Genomic DNA, 27,001 nt, shown 5'->3' on the forward strand with positions numbered 1-27,001 from the left:
TCTGTGCCCCAGTAGGTTTAGGACCATCCGTCACGCTTGGCCTCCCAAACATAGTCTAGTCTCTGTTGGTTCTAGAGGGACCAGTACAGGGTGTAGTGCTGCCGGAGCGCAGAGCTGGTAAAACTATTTCTGGAAAATGTATTGTGATAAATTCTATTTAATTACCACAAAAATCCCATGAAAAACGATAGAACAAACCAAATAAATATGCATTGCAGCCTAGGGGTCGGTAAATGGGGATTTCCTCCCTGTCTTCTCTCTGGCGGTGGCGGTAATGATGAAGAACTGTAGATTACGCCTGTGCACTGCGGAGGCCCGTCAGAGGCTTGACCACTTTGGCCATTCAGAACGTTGAGAAGAAACATCTAAATTCACTGTGTGTCTGCCTTGATGTTCATAAAACACAATGGACCCCCTCTTGCACGAATATCCCGCAATTTTATGTATTAATAATTTATGTTCACTACCTAGTTGCTTTTTCTTTATACCAAGAAAAGGCGTGCGACTGGTACTTGGTGTGAAGGTTTTCTTCCAGGGGTAAAGGAGAGGACCAAAATGCAGCGTAGCCAGTGCTCAACATGTTTAATTAAACAATAACCATGAACACTTAACAAATAACAAAATAACAAACCGTGAAAACCGAGACAGTCCTATCTGGTGCAGAACAAACACTGAGACAGGAAAAAAACACCCACAAACCACCAGTGAAACCCTGGCTGCCTTAGTATGACTCTCAATCAGAGACAAACGATACACACCTGTCTCTAATTGAGAATCATACCAGGCCGAACACAAAACCCCACATAGAAATAGAAAACATAGACTGCCCACCCAAAACTCACGCCCTCACCAAACTAAAACAAATACATAACAAAGGAAAACAGGTCAGGAACGTGACAGAACCCCCCCTTAAGGTGCGAACTCCGAGCGCACCAGCACAAAGTCTAGGGGAGGGTCTGGGTGGGCGTCTGTCCACGGTGGCGGCTCTGGCGCTGGGCGAGGTCCCCACCCCACCATAGTCACTCCCCGCTTCCGTATCCCCCTCCCAATGACCACCCTCCAACTAAACCCACCTAAATGAAGGGGCAGCACCGGGATAAGGGACGGCAGCTCCGGGCTGAGGGACTCTGGCAGGTCCTGGCTGAGGGACTCTGGCAGGTCCTGGCTGAGGGACTCTGGCAGGTCCTGGCTGAGGGACTCTGGCAGGTCCTGGCTGAGGGACTCTGGCAGGTCCTGGCTGAGGGACTCTGGCAGGTCCTGGCTGAGGGGTTCTGGCTGGTCCTGGCTGGACGGCTCTGGCTGGTCCTGGCTGGACGGCTCTGGCTGGTCCTGGCTGGACGGCTCTGGCTGGTCCTGGCTGGACGGCTCTGGCTGGTCCTGGCTGGACGGCTCTGGCTGGTCCTGGCTGGACGGCTCTGGCTGGTCCTGGCTGGACGGCTCTGGCTGGTCCTGGCTGGACGGCCCTGAAGGCTCGGGACAGACGGGCAGCGCTGGGCAGGCAGGCAGTTCAGACAGCGCTGGGAAGGCAGACAGTTCGGGCAGCGCTGAGCAGGCAAGCAGCGCAGGCGGCGTTGGGCAGACGGCCGACTCTGACCTGCTGAGGCGCCCAGTAGGCGTGGTGCGTGGTGCCGGAACTGGAGGTACCGGGCTGAGGGCACGCACCTCAGGGCGAGTGCGGGGAGGAGGAACAGGGCTCTGGTGATGCACTGGAAGCCTGGTGCATGGTGTAGGCACTGGTGGTACTGGGCTGGGGCGGGAAGGTGGCGCCGGATATACCGGACCGTGAAGGAGGACACGTGCTCTTGAGCACCGAGCCTCCCCAACCCTACCAGGTTGAATGGTCCCCGTAGCCCTGCCAGTGCGGCGAGGTGGAATAGCCCGCACTGGGCTATGCAGGCGAACCGGGGACACCACCTGTAAGGCTGGTGCCATGTACGCCGGCCCGAGGAGACGTACTGGAGGCCAGATACGTTGGGCCGGCTTCATGACATCCGGCTCGATGCCCAACCTAGCCCTCCCAGTGCGGCAAGGTGGAATAGCCCGCACTGGGCTAAGCACGCGTACTGGGGACACCGTGCGCTTTACCGCATAACACGGTGTCTGACCAGTACGACGCCCTCTCACTCCACGGTAAGCCCGGGGAGTTGGCTCAGGTAACCAACCCGGCTTCGCCACACTCCCCTTTAGCCTCCCCCCCAAGAAATTTTTGGGTGAGCCTCTCGGGCTTCCAGCCTCTCTTACGTGCTGCCTCCTCATACCAGCGCTCCTGGGCTGTGGCTGCCTCCTTCTCCCAAGAGCGGCGATTCTCTCCAACCCCTCCCCAGGGTCCTTTTCCGTCCATGATCTCCCAAGACCATTCCTCCTGTGTCCAGTAGTCCTGTGTACTGGGCCGCTGCTGCTCCCCGTTGCTACGCTGCTTGGTCCGGGTTTGGTGGGTGTTTCTGTGAAGGTTTTCTTCCAGGGGTAAAGGAGAGGACCAAAATGCAGCGTAGCCAGTGCTCAACATGTTTAATTAAACAATAACCATGAACACTTAACAAATAACAAAATAACAAACCGTGAAAACCGAGACAGTCCTATCTGGTGCAGAACAAACACTGAGACAGGAAACAAACACCCACAAACCACCAGTGAAACCCTGGCTGCCTTAGTATGACTCTCAATCAGAGACAAACGATACACACCTGTCTCTAATTGAGAATCATACCAGGCCGAACACAAAACCCCACATAGAAATAGAAAACATAGACTGCCCACCCAAAACTCACGCCCTCACCAAACTAAAACAAATACATAACAAAGGAAAACAGGTCAGGAACGTGACAGAACCCCCCCTTAAGGTGCGAACTCCGAGCGCACCAGCACAAAGTCTAGGGGAGGGTCTGGGTGGGCGTCTGTCCACGGTGGCGGCTCTGGCGCTGGGCGAGGTCCCCACCCCACCATAGTCACTCCCCGCTTCCGTATCCCCCTCCCAATGACCACCCTCCAACTAAACCTACCTAAATGAAGGGGCAGCACCGGGATAAGGGACGGCAGCTCCGGGCTGAGGGACTCTGGCAGGTCCTGGCTGAGGGACTCTGGCAGGTCCTGGCTGAGGGACTCTGGCAGGTCCTGGCTGAGGGACTCTGGCAGGTCCTGGCTGAGGGACTCTGGCAGGTCCTGGCTGAGGGGTTCTGGCTGGTCCTGGCTGGACGGCTCTGGCTGGTCCTGGCTGGACGGCTCTGGCTGGTCCTGGCTGGACAGCTCTGGCTGGTCCTGGCTGGACGGCTCTGGCTGGTCCTGGCTGGACGGCTCTGGCTGGTCCTGGCTGGACGGCTCTGGCTGGTCCTGGCTGGACGGCTCTGGCTGGTCCTGGCTGGACGGCTCTGGCTGGTCCTGGCTGGACGGCCCTGAAGGCTCGGGACAGACGGGCAGCGCTGGGCAGGCAGGCAGTTCAGACAGCGCTGGGAAGGCAGACAGTTCGGGCAGCGCTGAGCAGGCAAGCAGCGCAGGCGGCGTTGGGCAGACGGCCGACTCTGACCTGCTGAGGCGCCCAGTAGGCGTGGTGCGTGGTGCCGGAACTGGAGGTACCGGGCTGAGGGCACGCACCTCAGGGCGAGTGCGGGGAGGAGGAACAGGGCTCTGGTGATGCACTGGAAGCCTGGTGCATGGTGTAGGCACTGGTGGTACTGGGCTGGGGCGGGAAGGTGGCGCCGGATATACCGGACCGTGAAGGAGGACACGTGCTCTTGAGCACCGAGCCTCCCCAACCCTACCAGGTTGAATGGTCCCCGTAGCCCTGCCAGTGCGGCGAGGTGGAATAGCCCGCACTGGGCTATGCAGGCGAACCGGGGACACCACCTGTAAGGCTGGTGCCATGTACGCCGGCCCGAGGAGACGTACTGGAGGCCAGATACGTTGGGCCGGCTTCATGACATCCGGCTCGATGCCCAACCTAGCCCTCCCAGTGCGGCAAGGTGGAATAGCCCGCACTGGGCTAAGCACGCGTACTGGGGACACCGTGCGCTTTACCGCATAACACGGTGTCTGACCAGTACGACGCCCTCTCACTCCACGGTAAGCCCGGGGAGTTGGCTCAGGTAACCAACCCGGCTTCGCCACACTCCCCTTTAGCCTCCCCCCCAAGAAATTTTTGGGTGAGCCTCTCGGGCTTCCAGCCTCTCTTACGTGCTGCCTCCTCATACCAGCGCTCCTGGGCTGTGGCTGCCTCCTTCTCCCAAGAGCGGCGATTCTCTCCAACCCCTCCCCAGGGTCCTTTTCCGTCCATGATCTCCCAAGACCATTCCTCCTGTGTCCAGTAGTCCTGTGTACTGGGCCGCTGCTGCTCCCCGTTGCTACGCTGCTTGGTCCGGGTTTGGTGGGTGTTTCTGTGAAGGTTTTCTTCCAGGGGTAAAGGAGAGGACCAAAATGCAGCGTAGCCAGTGCTCAACATGTTTAATTAAACAATAACCATGAACACTTAACAAATAACAAAATAACAAACCGTGAAAACCGAGATAGTCCTATCTGGTGCAGAACAAACACTGAGACAGGAAACAAACACCCACAAACCACCAGTGAAACCCTGGCTGCCTTAGTATGACTCTCAATCAGAGACAAACGATACACACCTGTCTCTAATTGAGAATCATACCAGGCCGAACACAAAACCCCACATAGAAATAGAAAACATAGACTGCCCACCCAAAACTCACGCCCTGACCAAACTAAAACAAATACATAACAAAGGAAAACAGGTCAGGAACGTGACACTTGGTCAATTGATTCGATGATTTAATCTATGCAACAAAAAAAAAGTGAAATGCTTACTTACAAGCCCTAACCGACAGTGCAGTTAAAAAAAATACGGATAAGAGATAAAAGTAACAAGTAATTAAAGAGGAGCAGTAAAAAATAACAATATATACAGGGAGGTGCCGGTACAGAGTCAATGTGCGGGGGCACCGGTTAGCTGAGGTAGTATGTACATGTAGGTAGAGTTAATTAAAGTGACTATGCATAGATGACAACAGAGAGTGACAGTGGTGTGGAGAGGGGGGGGGGGCAATGTGAATAGTCTGGGTAGCCTTTTGACTAGATGTTCAGGAGTCTTATGGCTTGGGGGTAGAAGCTGTTAAGAAGCCTTTTGGACCTAGACTTGGCGCTCCGGTACCGCTTGCCGTGTGGTAGTAGAGAGAAAAGTCTATGACTAGGGTGGCTGGAGTCTTTGACAATTTTCAGGGCCTTCCTCTGACACCACCTGGTATAGAGGTCCTGGATGGCAGGAAGCTTGGACCCAGTGATGTACTGGGCCGTTTGCACTACCCTCTGTAGTGGCTTGCGGTTGGAGGCCGAGCAGTTGCCACACCAGGCAGTGATGCCACCAGTCAGGATGCTCTCGATGGTGCAGCTGTAGAACCTTTTGAGGATCTGAGGACCCATGCCAAATCTTTTCAGTCTTCTGAGGGGGAATAGGTTTTGTCGTGCCCGCTTCACGACTGTCATGGTGTGCTGGGACCATGTTAGTTTGTACCCTCCTGTAGGTTTTCACTCCAACCCCAGTTGTAACACACCAAGGAACTTGAAACTCTCAACCTGCTCCACTGCAGCCCCGTCGATAAGAAGGGAGGGGTGCTCTGTCCTCTTTTTCATGTAGACCACAGTCATCTAATTTGTCTTGATCACGTTGAGGGAGAGGTTGTTGTTCTGGCACCACACGGCCAGGTCTCTGACCTCCTCCCTATAGTCTCGTCAATGTCGGTGATCGGGCCTACCACTGTTGTGTCATCGGCAAATTTAATGATGGTGTTGGAGTCGTGCCTGGCCACGCAGTCATGAGTGAACAGGGAATACAGGAGGGGGCTGAGCACGCACCCCTGAGGAGCCCCTGTGTTGAGGATCACCGTAGCGGATGTGTTGTTACCTACCCTTACCACCTGGGGACTGCCCGTCAGGAAGTCCAGGATCCAGTTGCAGAGGGAGGTGTTTAGTACCAGGGGCCTTAGCTTATTGATGAGCTTTGAGGGCACTATTGTGTTGATATAAATCCTATGAATTTATATTTTACCTCTGTTTTCTCTTATTCTATAATAGCAGCGTTGCAGTTCTTGACACACTCAAACCGCTGTGCCTGGCACCTACTACCATACCCCGTTCAAAGGCACTTAAATATTTTATCTTGCCCTCTGAATGGCACACTAACACAATCCATGTCTCAAGGCTTAAAAATCCTTCTCCTCCCCTTCATCTACACTGATTGAAGTGGATTTAACAAGTGACATAAATAAGGGATCATAGTTTTCACCTGGTCAGTGGAAAGAGCAGGTGTTCTTAATGTTTTATACAGTCAGTATGTATTTGCATTTACATTAGGCTATAGCCTACAAATAGCTATACCATGTAGTTGTAGGCCTATTAGGCTATACTGCAAATTATTGTTGTTTTTTCCTGAACTGGCCGAATGGCAGAGCTATCATTCAGCTATCCTTCAGAAAGGCAACATCATTATGTGATGTCAACATCATTGTGTGATCCTGGCACTGTCCATTCAGAACCACGAAGGGCGCTCCAATTGTTTAATAGAACACTCTTCAAGATCAGTTCCCTATGCCTAATAATTCAAGAAGATGGAAATTCAGACGCTATTCCCATGAAACTGATTGAGATCCATCAAATGATTGGCATGCAGATGCAGTTTCACCAGTAACACTTGAAGAAGTATAATTCACGATTGACAGTGATGATGGCCTATTTTGAAACAACGTATGCCTAACTCGGTGTTTGTGGGTATTAAAAATGGAAGATTTTCTTGAGACAATAATGTGTTGGCATAGGCAGACATCGTAATTGGACGATGCATTTTATGCATAAAGTATTTTATATTATCGCTCTCCAACCCCGTTCCTGGAGAGCTACCATCCTGTAGGTTCATTCCAACCCTAATCTAGCACACCTGTGTCACGGCCGTTGAATGAAGAGGACCAAGGTGCAGCGTGGTGAGCGTACATATTACTTTATTTATATGACGCTGACAAAAACAATAAACAACCCAAAACACCGTGAAGCTAAAGGCTATAGTGCCAACAAACAAAGACAACTTCCCACAAAGACAGGTGGAAAAAAGGGCTACCTAAGTATGGTTCTCAATCAGAGACAACGACAGACAGCTGTCCCTGATTGAGAACCCTACCCAGCCAAAACATAGAAATACAAATAATAGAATATAGAATACCCACCCCAACTCACACCCTGACCAAACCAAAATAGAGACATAAACAGGATCTCTAAGGTCATGGCGTGACAACCTGATTCTAATAATTATCTGGTTTAAAAGATGAATCAGGTTAGTTACAACTGGGGTTGGAGTGAAAACCTACAGGAGGGTAGCTCTCCAGGAACAGGTATGTTCTATACCCTATTCTATAATGATAGGCTATTCAATAGGCTACATCTGTCGGTACAAGCTTTGATTGAGGAAATTATTTAATTTACCCCCCAAAAAAGCACTACACTACTGGACCAGTATCTCTGAACCACAGAGCCCTGCTTTACAGCATCACAGTCTAGTTTCTGTTGGTTCTACAAAAGGACCAGTATCATGGCACCACAGACATAGAAATAAAAGTAATAGAATGGGCATCCCAATCCCCATTCAATTATGGCATAATGGGTGGACTGGCGGCCATTGTGAGTGTACCCATAGGAGCAAAGCAGGAAGTGAAAGCAGGAAGTAAATGCAGGTGCCCCAATCAATCTGTGCTGTGATTTTTGAATCAACTGAATTACAAAAAATACATTCCATTGCATGAGGCTATTCCCATGCAGGTAGCATAATTTGAATTAACATTCTACAACATTACCAAGGAAATTGCATCACAATACCAGGCAGCCATTGCGAGTGTACCCATCTGTATACCATTCAAATTGCCCGTTCTATTCCAGAGCCCTGCCCTACAGCGTCATATTCTAGTCCAGGGATGGGTTGGGAGCCACCAAAAATATGAAATCATACCCACACATGCAGTTAGAGCCGGCTGATGCACAACCGACTGCTGACTGACTGCTGATGCACAACCGACTGCTGATGCACAACCGACTGCTGATGCACAACCAACTGCTGATGCACAACCGACTGCTGATGCACAACCGACTGCTGATGCACAACCGAATTTCGAAATTCTAACTCTCAACAGTAATATTGAGACCGGACTGAGTTCCAAAAAATATATAAATAATAATCATATTATTTTTTGGGGGGGCAGGAAATTGATCTTTGGGCCTGCAAAAGGGGGTCGGCTCATCCCTGATCAAGTCTCTTATGGTTCTAGAGGGCACCAGTAGTTTTGTGCCACAGAGCCCTGCCCTACAGAACAGCCTGGGTCCTGCCCTGCTCTCTCCACCAATCATAGTCCAGTCTCTGTTACAGTGGGACTCAGTGTGCGATTAATCTAACGTAGAAGGCATAAAATAAACGCATGAAACTAGATCCCCTACTAGTCTTGACGAGAAGAAAACAACAAAAAAATGTCAGGGATGTCCTCTTCTGAGCTGTTCAACTAAGCCAGTGAATGTGGAGGAGGAGTTAAGATGGAGTGTCCTCGTGTTAACGTCCAAAAGTGGAAGTCGCCACTGAAAAATGGAACATCCGGTTGTTGGGGACTCAACAGAGGCTAGTGTGCCCTACTCTACAGCCACTCTCGGGTCCACACTCCCCAGTCCCTACCCCCAAGCTCAAGCCGCTCACCCCCAAGCTCAAGCCTCTCACCCCCAAGCTCCAGCCTCTCACCCCCAAGCTCCAGCCACTCACCCCCAAGCTCCATCTCCTCACCCTCAAGCTCCAGCCACTCAACCCTCAAGCTCCAGCCTCTCACCACCAAGCTCCAGCCTCTCACCCCCAAGCTCCAGCCTCTCACCACCAGGCTCCAGCCTCTCACCTCCATGCTCCAGCCTCTCACCCCCAAGCTCCAGCCTCTCAACCCCAAGCTCCAGCCTCTCAACCCCAAGCTCCAGCCTCACATCTCCAAGCTCCAGCCTCTCACCTCAAAGCTCCAGCCTCTCACCTCCAAGCTCCAGCCTCTCACCTCCAAGCTCCAGCCTCTCACCTCCAAGCTCCAGCCTCTCACCTCCAAGCTCCAGCCTCTCACCTCCAAGCTCCAGCCTCTCACCCCAAGCTCCAGCCTCACACCTCCAAGCTCCAGCCTCTCACCTCCAAGCTCCAGCCTCACACCTCCAAGCTCCAGCCTCTCACCTCCAAGCTCCAGCCTCTCATCCCAAGCTCCAGCCTCACACCTCCAAGCTCCGGCCTCTCACCTCCAAGCTCCAGCCACTCACCCTCTCTTCTCTACACTTCAACCCTTCACACTCTTGTTTTGTTCCCTTGACCACTTGCCCGTCTCCGAAATAGAGGTAATACAGAGAGTAGAGGGTTCACTCACCGATGTTCTTGTGTCTTTCAGTTTTCAGCTCCTGGCTATTCCACACAACCAAGATGTATAACTTGTGAATCGGTCACCTGCCCAAGACGAGAGTGAGACAACAAAATGATATCTCTGATAGACTTGAAAACTGACAATGCTATCCATCAGGAATAAAATCAATAGGGAGAAAGCAAAGTGAAAGGGGGAGAAATAGAGACAGAGATGGAGAGATTCAAAGACATTCACTAACATAGAAGGGCAGTTAAAGTTTGAGTGGACAAAGCGAAGGAGACAAAGAAAGAGATGGAAAAGGAGAATACATTTTTGCCTGTGCTACCCATGACTGACTGTCACAAAAGAGTATTGTGCCATAAGGTGTTTTCCACGGTCACACACAGTACTGGAGTCACACAGCTGTTGTTGCTTTGGCTGCAGACACATTGTATCACAACACCGGTAGAAATGTAAGGTGAGGGGGAGAGGTGTTCTGGGCTTGTTCTCTTTCCTCTTCCAGCCATCAATCAATCCATCAACTAATTCATCACATTCTATATACAAATACCTTTTCAGATCAACATTTGTCACAATGTGCTTTACAGTGACCTTGACTAGAACCCAACGGGCAAGTAGAAGCACTTCCTCTCTCTTCATCATTCTCTCCTTTTCTCTAGTTGAAGTCACAGTCAGTAAATGTCACTAAACCTCTGACGTGCACTTGTCACCCTGTCCTCCTCACAGGACAACGACTGGAACGTCACACACAGCTCACCTGCGTGACCACACACAGATTACGTATAACACACACTCACTCATAATTTATGTTTGAATGATGGGTGGCCATGTTGTTTCTGTCTGAGTGATGGGTGGCCATGTTGTTTGGCCACGGTTTGATTTGTTTGATCTTAGCTAGCTACATAGCCGTCTTTGTATCAAAGATAATTGTGTAGTTTAGAGCTATTTTCTAGGTTAGCTAGCCCGGTTAGCCAGGTTAGCTAGCCAGCTATTTTAGTCCTTTTAACGTAACGTAACGTAATCAACACTGCTAGCTAGCTAGCTAGCTACCGAATAGCAGCACTGTAGAATCTACTACATTCAACGGAACGACTTGATTAGTGTAGTGTTAGCTAGTTACACAGTTGTCTCTGCTGTCCTTGTATCTAAGATAACTGTGGAGTCTAGAGTAATTTTCGGTTAGCTAGCCAGCTATTTTCGTCCGCCGCGCTGCCGTTCCCCTACCTAGTCAATACTGCTGGTCAACACCGCTAACACTGCTAACACTGCTAGCTAGCCAACTTCTACCGAATAGCAGCACTGTAGAAACTATTACATTACAACGGAACGATTTGATTAGTGTAGTGTTAGCTGGCTAGTGTTAGCTAGCTACATAGTTGTCTTTGCTGTCCTTGTATCTAGGACAATTGTGTGGTTAGACTAATTATCTGGCCAGTTACCGAGGTTACCTAGCCAGCTATCGAGGCTACCTGGCCAGCTACACTTCAAACAAAGTCAACAACGCAGCCACTGCTAGCCAGCCTACTTCAGCAGTACCGTATCATTTTAATCATTTTAGTCAATAAGATTTTTCCAACGTAAGCTTAACTTTCTGAACATTCGAGACGTGTAGTCCACTTGTCATTCCAATCTCCTTTGCATTAGCGTAGAATCTTCTTTAGCCTGTCAACTATGTGTCTGTCTATCCCTGTTCTCTCCTCTCTGCACAGACCATACAAACGCCTCACACCGCGTGGCCGCGGCCACCCTAACCTGGTGGTCCCAGCCCGCACCACCCACGAGGAGTTCCAGGTCTCCGGTAGCCTCTGGAACTGCCGATCTGCGGCCAACAAGGCAGAGTTCATCTCAGCCTATGCGTCCCTCCAGTCCCTCGACTTCTTGGCACTGACGGAAACATGGCTCACCACAGATAACACTGCTACTCCTACTGCTCTCTCTTCGTCTGCCCACGTGTTCTCGCACACCCCGAGAGCTTCTGGTCAGCGGGGTGGTGGCACTGGGATCCTCATCTCTCCCAAGTGGTCATTCTCTCTTTCTCCCCTGACCCATCTGTCTATCGCCTCCTTTGAATTCCATGCTGTCACAGTTACCAGCCCTTTCAAGCTTAACATCCTTATCATTTATCGCCCTCCAGGTTCCCTCGGAGAGTTCATCAATGAGCTTGATGCCTTGATAAGCTCCTTTCCTGAGGACGGCTCACCTCTCACAGTTCTGGGTGACTTTAACCTCCCCACGTCTACCTTTGACTCATTCCTCTCTGCCTCCTTCTTTCCACTCCTCTCCTCTTTTGACCTCACCCTCTCACCTTCCCCCCCTACTCACAAGGCAGGCAATACGCTTGACCTCATCTTTACTAGATGCTGTTCTTCCACTAACCTCATTGCAACTCCCCTCCAAGTCTCCGACCACTACCTTGTATCCTTTTCCCTCTCGCTCTCATCCAACACTTCCCACACTGCCCCTACTCGGATGGTATCGCGCCGTCCCAACCTTCGCTCTCTCTCCCCCGCTACTCTCTCCTCTTCCATCCTATCATCTCTTCCCTCTGCTCAAACCTTCTCCAACCTATCTCCTGATTCTGCCTCCTCAACCCTCCTCTCCTCCCTTTCTGCATCCTTTGACTCTCTGTGTCCCCTATCCTCCAGGCCGGCTCGGTCCTCCCCTCCCGCTCCGTGGCTCGACGACTCATTGCGAGCTCACAGAACAGGGCTCCGGGCAGCCGAGCGGAAATGGAGGAAAACTCGCCTCCCTGCGGACCTGGCATCCTTTCACTCCCTCCTCTCTACATTTTCCTCTTCTGTCTCTGCTGCTAAAGCCACTTTCTACCACTCTAAATTCCAAGCATCTGCCTCTAACCCTAGGAAGCTCTTTGCCACCTTCTCCTCCCTCCTGAATCCTCCCCCCCCTCCTCCCTGTCTGCAGACGACTTCGTCAACCATTTCGAAAAGAAGGTCGACGACATCCGATCCTCGTTTGCTAAGTCAAACGACACCGCTGGTTCTGCTCACACTGCCCTACCCTGTGCTCTGATCTCTTTCTCCCCTCTCTCTCCAGATGAAATCTCGCGTCTTGTGACGGCCGGCCGCCCAACAACCTGCCCGCTTGACCCTATCCCCTCCTCTCTTCTCCAGACCATTTCCGGAGACCTTCTCCCTTACCTTACCTCGCTCATCAACTCATCCTTGACCGCTGGCTACGTCCCTTCCGTCTTCAAGAGAGCGAGAGTTGCACCCCTTCTGAAAAAACCTACACTCGATCCCTCCGATGTCAACAACTACAGACCAGTATCCCTTCTTTCTTTTCTCTCCAAAACTCTTGAACGTGCCGTCCTTGGCCAGCTCTCCTGCTATCTCTCTCAGAATGACCTTCTTGATCCAAATCAGTCAGGTTTCAAGACTAGTCATTCAACTGAGACTGCTCTTCTCTGTATCACGGAGGCGCTCCGCACTGCTAAAGCTAACTCTCTCTCCTCTGCTCTCATCCTTCTAGACCTATCGGCTGCCTTCGATACTGTGAACCATCAGATCCTCCTCTCCACCCTCTCCGAGTTGGGCATCTCCGGCGCGGCCCGCGCTTGGATTGCGTCCTACCTGACAGGTCGCTCCTACCAGGTGGCGTGGCGAGAATCTGTCTCCTCACCACGCGCTCTCACCACTGGTGTCCCCCAGGGCTCTGTTCTAGGCCCTCTCCTATTCTCGCTATACACCAAGTCACTTGGCTCTGTCATAACCTCACATGGTCTCTCCTATCATTGCTATGCAGACGACACACAATTAATCTTCTCCTTTCCCCCTTCTGATGACCAGGTGGCGAATCGCATCTCTGCATGTCTGGCAGACATATCAGTGTGGATGACGGATCACCACCTCAAGCTGAACCTCGGCAAGACGGAGCTGCTCTTCCTCCCGGGGAAGGACTGCCCGTTCCATGATCTCGCCATCACGGTTGACAACTCCATTGTGTCCTCCTCCCAGAGCGCTAAGAACCTTGGCGTGATCCTGGACAACACCCTGTCGTTCTCAACTAACATCAAGGGGGTGTCCCGTTCCTGTAGGTTCATGCTCTACAACATCCGCAGAGTACGACCCTGCCTCACACAGGAAGCGGCGCAGGTCCTAATCCAGGCACTTGTCATCTCCCGTCTGGATTACTGCAACTCGCTGTTGGCTGGGCCCCCTGCCTGTGCCATTAAACCCCTACAACTCATCCAGAACGCCGCAGCCCGTCTGGTGTTCAACCTTCCCAAGTTCTCTCACGTCACCCCGCTCCTCCGCTCTCTCCACTGGCTTCCAGTTGAAGCTCGCTACAAGACCATGGTGCTTGCCTACGGAGCTGTGAGGGGAACGGCACCTCAGTACCTCCAGGCTCTGATCAGGCCCTACACCCAAACAAGGGCACTGCGTTCATCCACCTCTGGCCTGCTCGCCTCCCTACCACTGAGGAAGTACAGTTCCAGCTCAGCCCAGTCAAAACTGTTCGCTGCTCTGGCACCCCAATGGTGGAACAAACTCCCGCACGACGCCAGGACAGCGGAGTCAATCACCACCTTCCGGAGACACCTGAAACCCCACCTCTTTAAGGAATACCTAGGATAGGATAAAGCAATCCTTCTGACACCCCCCCCTTAAAAGATTTAGATGCACTATTGTAAAGTGGCTGTTCCACTGTATGTCATAAGGTGAATGCACCAATTTGTAAGTCGCTCTGGATAAGAGCGTCTGCTAAATGACTTAAATGTAAATGTAATGTAAATGTGATGGGTGGCCATGTTGTTTCTGTCTGAGTGATGGGTGGCCATGTTGTTTCTGTCTGAGTGATGGGTGGACATGTTGTTTCTGTCTGAGTGATGGGTGGACATGTTGTTTCTGTCTGAGTGATGGGTGGACATGTTGTTTCTGTCTGAGTGATGGGTGGCCATGTTGTTTCTGTCTGAGTGATGGGTGGCCATGTTGTTTCTGTCTGAGTGATGGGTGGCCATGTTGTTTCTGTCTGAGTGATGGGTGGCCATGTTGTTTCTGTCTGAGTGATGGGTGGCCATGTTGTTTCTGTCTGAGTGATGGGTGGCCATGTTGTTTCTGTCTGAGTGATGGGTGGACATGTTGTTTCTGTCTGAGTGATGGGTGGCCATGTTGTTTCTGTCTGAGTGAGGACACACACACACATGGCACAGCTCCTCTCTATATCCCACTGAGACTGAGGGAGGTCATAGTCCTTCCTGACACTCCCCAGGCTCTCTCCCTCTCTCAGCAGAGCAGAATGTTCTCCTGGTTCCTCTGCAAAATGGGAGCCCCAGCCAAACTCATCAGATAGTGACACAGATACGGACCCAGCCTCAGAAGCACATTTACTTAAAGAACAGTGTCGATGCAAAGTTTGGTAACAGAATTTTTTTTTAAATGTAAAGGCCCATTGCATGAAAATTCAGTTTTCCTGTGTTTTATATGATATTATATAACAGCTGACGAAACTAACACTGCAAAAGTGTGAGATTTTTTTGGCAGTGTTATTTTCTGGTAGTTGATGGTTGAAAATACAATATACACAGGACATTCTAATCAGCAGGTCTGCGTGGGCGGGAGTTTTGGCTTTCCATGGTGACATCATCATGCTGTATATTTGTTAATAGACCAATAACAAAGAGAGTTCCAAACCTCTCTGCTCTCTGAAAACAGATTTTGTCTCAGTGTCACTCTGTTACCGTTGAATTGCCCATCTGCTGTTCTACTGAACTCTTCCTGAACCCAGCAGCACCAACTAACCCATTGGAGGACAACACAACATCAACAAACGCACTGCCCACTTTTATCCAGCTGTGGAATGACAAACCCAACAGCACACAAACATACGTTATTTAATCACCATCTTGACTGAACAATTCTCTGCCAAACCATGTCCTGTATTTCCACTTGTTGTTTCTCTGTTGTTACCACTGTTGTGGGTGAGAATGGTCCATAGGCTTTGTAAAAACAGTTGACGTTTTAACCACCTCCTCCTCCTCACCCTCTTTTCCAGCCTGCTCTGAGGACCATGTCTGAGTGTTAAACCATCTGTTGCAGTGTCTCCTGCGATGGGATGCCTGTGGGCCCTGTAATCCTGGCAGGGAAACCCTGTGTCTGGTCTGCTGGCTGACTAATGGCTCATTTGTCAATCAGACGCTGCATTCCTAAATTAGGAGAAATTCTCAGTTTGGGTCCTGCCCCAGCCCAGTGGAAAAGACAAGATGTATTACTGTACAACTCACTCTCTCTCTCTGCTCTGGAGTTGTAAGGCTTAAAATGCAATTATGTAGATTTATAAAATGTGTACTGTACAGTCTGTGTTAATCACATGAATAACTTCCAACATAACACTTTATAGATTCACAGAGTTTGATCAACGTTTGAAACACAATGAAGTCAACAGCCTACAGTCTATAAATATATATCCACAGTACCACACTCACATCTCCACTGATCCAGCCCTCCACTCTGACAGAACACATGGTGGAAAAACAGACACCTACTCTCCTGTGTGTCTGCTAAGAAAACAATGTCCAAATGCAGCTCTGAGGGGTATACTACAGAACAGGATCAGTGAGTTAGCCAGGAAGCTTTGGTGAACAACAAGAAATGCTGATTTTCTGATTTCATTAAGAAAGCAAAGCATATATATACAGCACTAGTCAAAAGATGGGACACACCTACTCATTCAAGGGTTTTTCTTCATTTTTACTATTTTCTACATTGTAGAATAATATTGAAGACATCAAAACTATGAAATAACACATAATCATGTAGTAAGCAAAAAAGTGTTAAACAAATCAAAATATATTTGATATCTGAGATTCATCAAAGTAACCACCATTTGCCTTGATGAGAGCTTTGCACACTCTTGGTATTCTCTCAACCAGCTTCATGAGGTAGTCACCTGGAATGCATTTCAATTAAAAGGTGTGCCTTGTTAAAAGTTAATTTGTGGAATTTCTTTCTGTCTTAATACGTTTGAGCCAATCAGTTGTGTTGTGACAATGTAGGGGTGGTATACAGAAGATAGCCCTTTTTGGTAAAAGACCAAGTCCATATTATGGCAAGAACAACTCAATTAAGCAAATATAAATGACAGTCCGCCATTACTTTAAATTTTTCTTAATAGGGGGCGCCATTTCCACTTTGGGAAAAAATAGTGCCCAAATTAAACGGCCTCGTACTCTGTTCTAGATCATATGATATGCATATTATTATTACTATTGGATAGAAAACACTCTGAAGTTTCTAAAACAGTTTGAATTATATCTGTGAGTAAAACAGAACTCATTTGGCAGGCAAAGTTCCAAACAGGAAGTGAAAATTCTGAAATGGGTCTCTGTGACAGGCCCTGCCTATTCAATTGCCTTGTATTTATGGATATGTATGCACTTCATACGCCTTCCACTAGATGTCAACAGGCAGTAGAATGTTGAGTGAGGTGTCTGGCCTGATGTGGGACCGAATGAGAGCTTTTGGAGTGACAGGTAAGCCATATTGGCAGTATTTTGCTGCGCACCTGGGAGCACCATATAATTTTCTGCAATGCGTTAGGTAGACAAGAAGAAATGCTCCGTCTGGGACGTTATTGGATACATATGAGAAAAACATCATAAAGATGGATTTTCAACTGAGTTTGACCAGTTTATTCAACTTTTATTATGACTTTTGGAATTTTTCGATCCATGCGCCAAACGTTCATGGACATGTGCGCTCCACTATGCAAGCCAAAGTTGCTAATTCGACAGAAGAAATGGACATTCTAAAACAAAACAACGATTTATTGTGGAACTAGGACTCCTTGCACTGCATTCTGATGAACGATCATCAAAGGTAAGAGAATATTTATGATGTTATTTCGTATTTTTGTGGAATATGTTGACTCCAACATGGCGGAGACTGGCTGAGCGCTGTCTCAGATTGCATGCTGTGCTTTTTACTAAAGTTATTTTTTTAAATCTAACACAGTGGTTGCATTAAGAACCAGTGTATCTTTAATTATTTGTCTAACATGTATTTTTCAGCATAGTTTATGATGAGTTTTTCTGTTAGATTACGCAACTCTCCAAAATTTCTGACAAAGGCTGCGTTGTAAAACCCAGATTTGTAGCTATAAATATGCACATTTTCGAACAAAACATAAATGTATTGTATAACATGATGTCATAAGACTGTCATCTGATGAAGTTGTTCAAAGGTTAGTGATTCATTTTATCTCTATTTGTGGGTTTTGTGAAAGCTATCTTTACGGTGAAAAAATGGCGTTGTGTTTTGGGCTATTGTGGTGAGCTAACATAAATATATGTTGTGTTTTCGCTGTAAAACACTTTTAAAAAATCGAAAATATTGGCTGGATTCACAAGCTGTTTATCTTTCATTTGCTGTACAACATGTATTTTTCATAAAAGTTTTATGATGAGTATTTATATATTTCACGTTGCTGTCTGTAATTATTCTGGCTGTTTTGGTGCTATTTGTGACGATGGCTGCAATGTAAAACTACGATTTGTAGCTATAAATATGCACATTTTTGTAACAGTTCCAGTGGTGGAATAAAAGAGTCAGGTGCAGAGAGCAGGAATATCCTTGACAAGTGGATGTTTATTTCCTTCTAGAAATAACATATAATACGGCGACGCCACACAAAACACAGGGCGCGTAAAGAATATTGTCCAAGAGAAAATTTACATAGAAATCCACTCCTGAACACCACCAACACGTAACAGAAAAACAAGCCCGCACAAAAGACAGCGGGCAAACTGGGTTTAAATAACCCCTAACCTAAACACACAACAGGTGAAACAAATTAGACAAACTCAAAGGAAAACAGAAAAGAGGATCGGTGGCAGCTAGTAGACCGGAGACGACGACCGCCGAGCGCCGCCCGAACGGGAAGAGGCACCATCCTCGGCGGGATTCGTAACAGTACCCCCCTCCCGACGCGCGGCTCCCGCAGCGCGCCGACTCCGGCCTCGAGGACGACCCGGAGGGCGAGGAGCAGGGCGCTCCGGATGGAGGCGGTGAAAATCCCTCAAGAGGGACGGATCCAAAATGTCCCCCACCGGTACCCAGCATCTCTCCTCCGGACCGTACCCCTCCCAGTCCACGAGGTACTGCAGGCCCCTCACCCGGCGTCTTGAGTCCAGAATGGCTCGTATCCTATACGCCGGGGACCCCTTGATGTCAAGAGGGGGAGGAGGGACCTCCGGTACCTCACCTTCCTGCAGAGGACCAGCTACCACCGGCCTGAGGAGAGACACATGAAACGAGGGGTTAATACGATAATAAGATGGAAGTTGTAACCTATAACACACCTCGTTTATCCTCCTTAGGACTTTAAATGGCCCCACACACTGCGGCCCCAGCTTCCGGCAGGGCAGGCGGAGGGGCAGGTTTCGGGCCGAGAGCCAGACCCTGTCCCCTGGTGCGAACACAGGGTCCTCACTGCGGTGGCGGTCAGCGCTCCTCTTCTGCCGTTCACTGGCCTGCTTAAGAGAGTCCTGGACCGCTCGCCAGGTCTCTCTAGAGCGCTGTACCCACTCCTCCACCGCAGGAGCTTCAGTCTGGCTCTGATGCCACAGAGCCAGGACCGGCTGGTACCCCAGTACACACTCGAAGGGCGACATGTTCGTTGATGAGTGGCGGAGTGAGTTCTGGGCCAACTCCGCCCACGGGACGTACCTCGCCCATTCTCCTGGCCGGTCCTGGCAGTACGACCTCAGAAACCTACCCACCTCCTGGTTCACTCTTTCCACCTGCCCATTACTTTCAGGGTGATACCCAGAGGTGAAGCTGACCGAGACCCCCAGACGCTCCATAAACGCCCTCCATACCCTGGACGTGAACTGGGGACCTCGATCAGATACGATATCCTCCGGCACCCCGTAATGCCGGAAGACGTGGGTAAATAGAGCCTCCGCAGTCTGTAGGGCCGTAGGGAGACCAGGCAATGGGAGGAGACGACAGGACTTAGAGAACCGATCCACAACGACCAAAATGGTAGTGTTCCCCTGAGATGGAGGAAGATCCGTCAAAATATCTACCGATAGATGAGACCATGGCCGTTGTGGAAACGGAAGGGGTTGTAACTTCCCCCTCGGTAGGTGCCTAGGAGCCTTACTCTAAGCGCATACCGAGCAGGAGGAGACATAGAGTCTCACGTCCTTAGCCAAGGTGGGCCACCAGTATTTCCCTCTAAGACCACGCACTGTCCTCTTCACCCCCGGATGACCCGAAGCAGGTAGTGTGTGAGCCCACCGAATCAATCGATCACGGACATCAAGCGGTACGTACCTACGGCCAGTCGGACACTGGGACGGCGCAGGTTCTACCCTCAACGCCCGCTCGATGTCCGCGTCCACCTCCCATACCACCGGAGCCACCAGACAAGAGGCGGAAAGGATGGGAGTCGGATCGATGGACCGGTCATCCGTGTCATAGAGACGAGACAGCGCGTCGGCCTTAGTGTTGAGGGAACCTGGTCGGTAAGAGATCGTAAATCTAAAACGAGTAAAGAACATGGCCCACCTCGCCTGACGCGGATTCAGTCTCCTCGCCTCTCGGATATACTCCAGATTGCGATGGTCAGTCCAGATGAGAAAAGGGTACTTAGCCCCCTCAAGCCAGTGTCTCCACACCTTCAGGGCTTTTACCATAGCTAGTAGCTCCCTGTCCCCCACATCATAGTTCCGCTCCGCCGGACCCAGCTTCTTAGAAAAGAAAGCACAGGGACGGAGCTTCGGTGGCGTACCCGAGCGCTGTGATAGCACGGCTCCAACACCAGCCTCGGACGCATCCACCTCCACTATGAATGCTAATGAAGGGTCCGGATGCGCCAACACGGGAGCCTCAGTAAACCGCGCCTTCAACTGGTTGAAAGCTCCCTCTGCCTCGGCTGACCACTGTAGATGCACCGGCCCTCCCTTTAGCAGTGAGGTAATGGGTGCCGCCACCTGGCCAAAACCCCGGATAAACCTCCGGTAGTAATTGGCAAACCCTAAAAACCGCTGCACCTCCTTTACCGTGGTTGGAGTCGGCCAATTACGCACGGCGTTAACGCGATCACTCTCCATCACCACCCCTGAGGTGGAAATGCGATAACCCAGGAAGGAAACGGCTTGTTTGGAGAACACACATTTCTCAGCCTTGACGTATAGGTCATGCTCCAGCAGCCTCCCAAGGACCCTGCGCACCAGGGAAACATGCGCGGCGCGTGTAGCAGAATAGATCAAGATGTCATCAATATACACTACCACACCCTGCCCGTGCATGTCCCTGAGAATCTCATCTACAAAGGATTGGAAAACGGCTGGAGCATTCTTTAACCCATACGGCATGACGAGGTACTCATAGTGGCCTGATGTGGTACTAAACGCTGTTTTCCACTCGTCTCCTCCCCGAATACGCACCAGATTATACGCACTCCTGAGATCCAGTTTTGTGAAGAAACGTGCTCCGTGGAATGATTCCACCGCCGTAGCGATGAGAGGTAGCGGATAACTAAATCCCACTGTGATTGAATTTAGACCTCGATAATCAATGCACGGACGCAGACCTCCCTCCTTCTTTCTCACAAAAAAGAAACTCGAGGAGACGGGTGACATGGAGGGCCGAATGAACCCCTGTCTCAGAGCTTCCGTGACATATGTCTCCATAGCCAACGTCTCCTCCTGTGACAAGGGGTACACATGACTCCTGGGAAGTGCAGCGTTCTCCTGGAGGTTTATCACGCAATCCCACCGTCGATGACGTGGTAATTTGGTCGCTTTCTTCTTACTAAAAGCGATTGCCAAATCGGCATATTCTGGGGGAATGCGCACAGTGGAAACCTGGTCTGGACTCTCCACCGAGGTGGCACCGATGGAAACTCCCACACACCTACCTGAACACTCCTCTGACCACCCCTGAAGAGCTCCCTGTCTCCAGGAAATGAGGGGATTGTGAATGGCTAGCCAAGGAACCCCCAACACCACCGGAAACCCAGGTGAATCAATAAGGTAGAAACTAATCTGCTCCCTATGATTCCCCTGCGTTACCATGTCCAGCGGAATCGTGGCCTCCCTGATCAGCCCTGACCCTAGCGGTCGGCTATCTAAGGAGTGCACAGGGAAAGGAGGGTCTATCTGTACCAACGGAATACCCAACTTACGGGCTAGACCGCGATCCATAAAACTCCCAGCTGCGCCTGAGTCTACTAGCGCCTTATGCTGGAGAGAAGGGAAAAACGCAGGGAAAAAAATAACCAAAAACATGTGACCGACAGGAAGCTCTGGGTGAGTCTTGTGCCTACTCACCTGGGGTGACCGAGAAGTATTCCGCCTGCCATCTCTACTCCCAGAGGCGCCTCTCCAACACCGGTCTGAAGTGTGTCCTCTCCTGCCACAATAGGTGCAAGAGAAACCACCTCCTCCGGCCCCCCTAGATGCAGCCCCTCCCAACTCCATCGGAGTTGGAGCGGGAGGGCTGGGAGGTGGAACTGACAGGACCCCCTCTGAACGCCCGCGGGCAGCTAGCAGGTTGTCCAGTCGTATAGACATGTCAATTAACTCATCGAGAGAGAGTGTAGTGTCTCGACAAGCTAGCTCCCGACGGACGTCCTCCCGAAGGCTACATCGATAATGGTCCATCAGGGCCCTGTCATTCCACCCCGCACCAGCAGCCAAGGTCCGGAACTCCAAGGCGAAGTCTTGCGCACTCCTCGTCTCCTGTCTGAGGTGGAACAGTCGCTCACCCACCGCTCGGCCCTCCTGAGGGTGGTCAAATACGGCCCGAAAGCGGCGGGTGAACTCTGGGTAGTGGTGTCGAACCGAGTCTGGGCCGTTCCAGACCGCATTTGCCCATTCCAGGGCTCTACCCGTCAGACAGGAGATGAGGAGGCTAACACTCTCCTCTCCAGAGGGAGTCGGATGAACGGTGGCCAAGTAGAGCTCCAACTGGAGCAAAAACCCCTGGCACCCAGCCACCGCTCCGTCGTACTCCCTTCGGAGCGCGAGACGCAATGCGCCTGAACCAGATGCCGATGTTGATGGGGAAGGTTGCGCCGTCTGGGAAGGAGCTGGCGTAGATGTCGGGATACCACTCCTCTCCCATCGTTCCATCCTCTCCATCATCATGTCCATCGCCGACCCTATCCGATGGAGAACGGCGGTGTGATGAAGGACACGCTCCTCCATCGATGGAAGAGGGGTGGTTGCTGCTTCTTCTTCTTTTTTAAAAATCAAAAATATTGGCTGGATTCACAATATTCAAAATATTGGCTGGATTTGCTGTACAACATGTATTTTTCATAAAAGTTTTATGATGAGTATTTATATATTTCACGTTGCTGTCTGTAATTATTCTGGCTGTTTTGGTGCTATTTGTGACGATGGCTGCAATGTAAAACTACGATTTGTAGCTATAAATATGCACATTTTTGTAACAGTTCCAGTGGTGGAATAAAAGAGTCAGGTGCAGAGAGCAGGAATATCCTTGACAAGTGGATGTTTATTTCCTTCTAGAAATAACATATAATACGGCGACGCCACACAAAACACAGGGCGCGTAAAGAATATTGTCCAAGAGAAAATGTACATAGAAATCCACTCCTGAACACCACCAACACGTAACAGAAAAACAAGCCCGCACAAAAGACAGCGGGCAAACTGGGTTTAAATAACCCCTAACCTAAACACACAACAGGTGAAACAAATTAGACAAACTCAAAGGAAAACAGAAAAGGGGATCGGTGGCAGCTAGTAGACCGGAGACGACGACCGCCGAGCGCCGCCCGAACGGGAAGAGGCACCATCCTCGGCGGGATTCGTAACAATTTTCGAACAAAACATAAATGTATTGTATAATATGATGTCATAAGACTGTCATCTGATGAAGTTGTTCAAAGGTTAGTGATTAATTTTATCTCTATTTGTGGGTTTTGTGAAAGCTATCTTTGCGGTGAAAAAATGTCGTTGTGTGTTTGGCTATTGTGGTGAGCTAACATAAATGTATATTGTGTTTTCGCTGTAAAACATTTAAAAAAATCGGAAATGTTGGCTGGATTCACAAGATGTTTATCTTTCATTCGCTGTATTGGACTTGTGATTTCATGAAATTATATTATATGATATCCCTGTGGCGCTAGGCTAGGCTATGCTAGTCAGCTTTTCTGATGAGGATGATCCCGGATCCGGGAGGGGGGGTCCGTAGAGGTTTTAAGACATGAAGGCCAGTCACTACGGAACATTTCAAGAACATTGAACGTTTTTTCAAGTGCAGCCGCAAAAACTATCAAGCACTATGATGAAACTGGCTATCATGAGGCCGCCACAGGAAGGAAGACCCAGGGTTACCTCTACTCATTAGTTACCAGCCTCAGAAATTGCAACCCAAATAAATGCTTTACAGAGTTCAAGTAACAGACACATCTCAACATCAATTGTTGAGAGGAGACTGCGTGAATCAGGCCTTAATGGTCAAATTGCTGCAAAGAAACCACAACTAAAAGGACAAAAAATAATAAGAGACTTGCTTGGGTCAAGAAACCCAAGCAATGGACATTAGACCGGTGGAAATCTGTCCTTTGGTCTGATGAGTCCAAATTTGAGATTTTTGTTTCCAACAGCCGTGTCTTTGTGAGACGCAGAGGTGAACGGATGATCTCCGCATGTGTGGTTCCCACCATGAAGCATGGAGGAGGAGGTGTGATGGTGTGAGGGTGCTTTGCTGGTGACACTGTCAGTGATTTATTTAGAATTCAAGGCACACTTAACCAACAAGGCTACCACAGCATTCTGCAGCGACACACCCTCCCATCTGGTTTGCACTTAGTGGGACTATCATTTGTTTTTCAACAGGAAAATGACCAAAAACACCTCCAGGCTGTGTAAGGGCTATTTGACCAAGAAGGAGAGAGATGGAGTGCTGCATCAGATGACCTGGCCTCCAATCACCCGACCTCAACCCAATTGAGATGGTTTGGGATGAGTTGGACCGCAGAGTGAAGGAAAAGCAGCCAAGTGCTCAGCATATGTGGGAACTCCTTCAAGTCTGTTGGAAAGGCATTCAAGGTGAAGCTGGTTCAGATTATACCAAGAGTGTGCAAAGCTGTCATCAAGGCCAAGGGTGGCTACTTTGAAGAATCAAAAATATATTTTGATTTGTTAAATACTTTTTTGGTTACTACATGATTCCATATGTGTTATTTCGTAGTTTGTCTTCACTATTATTCTGCAATGCAGAAAATAGTATATATATATATATACCGTTGAAGTCGGAAGTTTACATACACTTGGTTGGAGTCATTAAAACTCGTTTTTCAACCACTCCACAAATTTCTTGTTAGCAAACTATAGTTTTGGCAAGTCGGTTAGGACATCTACTTTGTGCATGACACAAGTCATTTTTCCAACAATTGTTTACAGACAGATTATTTAACTTATTTCACTTTATCACAATTCCAGTGGGTCAGAAGTGTCACAACTGTCGTATGAATAATTGGACCAAGGCGCAGCGTGAGTAGAGTTCCACATTTTAATGATAGTGACACTTCCAAAACTACAAAGATATAACGATCGTGAAGTACGTAGCGCACATTGGCACTCAAACAAAACAATATCCCACATAGCAGGTGGGAAAAAGGACACACTAAGTATGATCCCTAATTTGAGGTAACGATTATCCGCTGCCTCCAATTGGGAACCATACACACACACCAACATAGAAATATAATACCTAGAAACCCCCCTAGTCACGAAACCCCTCTAGACGTGACAAGAAGTTTACATACACTAAGTTGACTGTGCCTTTAAACAGCTTGGAAAATTCCAGAAAATTAATTAATGGCTTTAGAAGCTTCTGATAGGCTAATTGACATAATTTGAGTCAATTGGAGGTGTACCTGTGGATGTATTTGTCACGCCCTGGCCTTTGTTATCTTTGTTTTCTGTAATAGTTTGGTTAGGTCAGGGTGTGACAGGGGGGATGTTTGTGTGTTTTTGTCTTGTCTTGGGTGGCTGTAGTGTCTCGGGGGTTTAGGTAGAGTAGATGGGTTTGTGTTTGAGTGTAGGTGTCTAGGTATGTCTATGGTTGCCTGAATGGGTCTCAATCAGAGACAGCTGTCATTCATTGTCTCTGATTGGGAGCCATATTTAAGGCAGCCATAGGCAGTAGGCTTTTGTGGGTAGTTGTCTATGTTCTATGTTGCATGTGTGCACTTAGTTCGTTTTAGCTTCATGATCGGTTGTTTTTTGTTCATTTAATAAGTGTTTGTTTTTTTCTTCATTAAAAGAAGATGTCTTTTTTCCACGCTGCGCCTTGGTCCACTCTTTCGTCTCATAACGATCGTGACAGAACCACCCACCACAAAAGGACCAAGCAGTGTGTCAAGCAGCAGCAGGAACAACCTACACAGGATTTCTGGACATGGGAGGACGAATTGGATGGTAAGGGACCTTGGGCTCAACCTGGAGAATATCACCGCCCTCGTGAAGAGCTGGAGGCAGCTAAAGCCGAGAGGCGGTGGTATGAGGAGGCAGCACGGAGGCGAGGCTGGAAGCCTGTTAATCAAGCCCAAAAATGTATGGGGGGGGGGGGGGCTACAACGGAGTCTGGCAAAGTCAGGTAGGAGACCTGAGCCAACTCCCTGTACTTACCGTGGAGAGCAAGAGTACGGGCAGACACCGTGCTATGCGGTAGAGCGCATGGTGTCTCCTGTACGTGTGCATAGCCCGGGCTAGATTGAGTATTGAGCCAGGTGCCATGAAGCGGGCTCAACGCGTCTGGTCTCCAGTGCGTCTCCTCGCCTACACAGCCCAGTGCGGGTTATTCCACCTCCCCGCACTGGTCGGGCTACGGGGAGCATACAACCAGGTAAGGTTGGGCAAGCTCAGTGCTCAAGGGAGCCAGTACGCCTGCACGGTCCGGTATTTCCGGCGCCACCTCCCCGCCCCAGCCCAGTACCACCAGTGCCTACACCACGCACCAGGCTTCCTGTGCGTCTCCAGAGCCCTGTTCCTCCTCCACGCACTAGCCCTGTGGTGCGTGTCTCCAGCCCATTACCACCAGTGCCTACACCACGCACTAAGCCTCCTGTGCGTCTCCAGAGTCCTGTGCGTCCTGTTGCTGCTCCCCGCACTAGCCTGAAGGTGCGTGTCCTTAGCCCGGTACCTCCAGTTCCGGTACCACGCACCAGGCCTACAGTGCGCCTCAGCCGGCCAGAGTCTGCCGTCTGCCCAGCGGCGCCTGAACTGCCCGTCTGCCCAACGCCGTCTGAGCTGTCCGTCTGCCAAGTGCCGCCTGCGCTGCCCGTCTGTCCTGAGCCTTCAAAGCCGCCCGTCTGTCCTGAGCCTTCAAAGCCGCCCGTCTGTCCTGAGCCTTCAGAGCCGCCCGTCTGTCCTGAGCCTTCAGAGCCGTCCGCCAGTCAGGAGCCGCTAGAGCCGTCCGCAAGTCAGGAGCCGCTAGAGCCGTCCGCCAGTCAGGAGCCGCTAGAGCCGTCCGCCAGTCAGGAGCCGCTAGAGCCGTCCGCCAGTCAGGAGCTGCCAGAGCCTTCCGCCAGACAGGAGCCGCCAGAGCCTTCCGCCAGACAGGAGCCGCCAGAGCCTTCTGCCAGACAGG

At 50.0% G+C, this 27,001-nt stretch overlaps 1 protein-coding gene across 2 annotated transcripts in view; it reads right to left on the minus strand.

Annotated features, from left to right (window-relative positions):
- Positions 1 to 27,001, minus strand: part of LOC129814250 (bone morphogenetic protein receptor type-1B-like) — a 185,667-nt gene that overhangs the window by 83,951 nt on the left and 74,715 nt on the right. The window contains exon 3 of one of the 2 annotated variants that reach the window (XM_055867246.1): positions 9,414 to 9,490. The exons of the other annotated variant lie outside the window; for it this stretch is intronic. The gene's annotated coding sequence lies outside the window, so the exon portion shown is untranslated. The remainder of the gene's footprint in view (positions 1 to 9,413; positions 9,491 to 27,001) is intronic. 2 annotated transcript variants of the gene reach the window in all.

Source organism: Salvelinus fontinalis, chromosome 2 (genome assembly GCF_029448725.1).
Source record: "Salvelinus fontinalis isolate EN_2023a chromosome 2, ASM2944872v1, whole genome shotgun sequence".
In the NCBI taxonomy this organism is placed as follows: Eukaryota; Metazoa; Chordata; class Actinopteri; order Salmoniformes; family Salmonidae; genus Salvelinus; species Salvelinus fontinalis.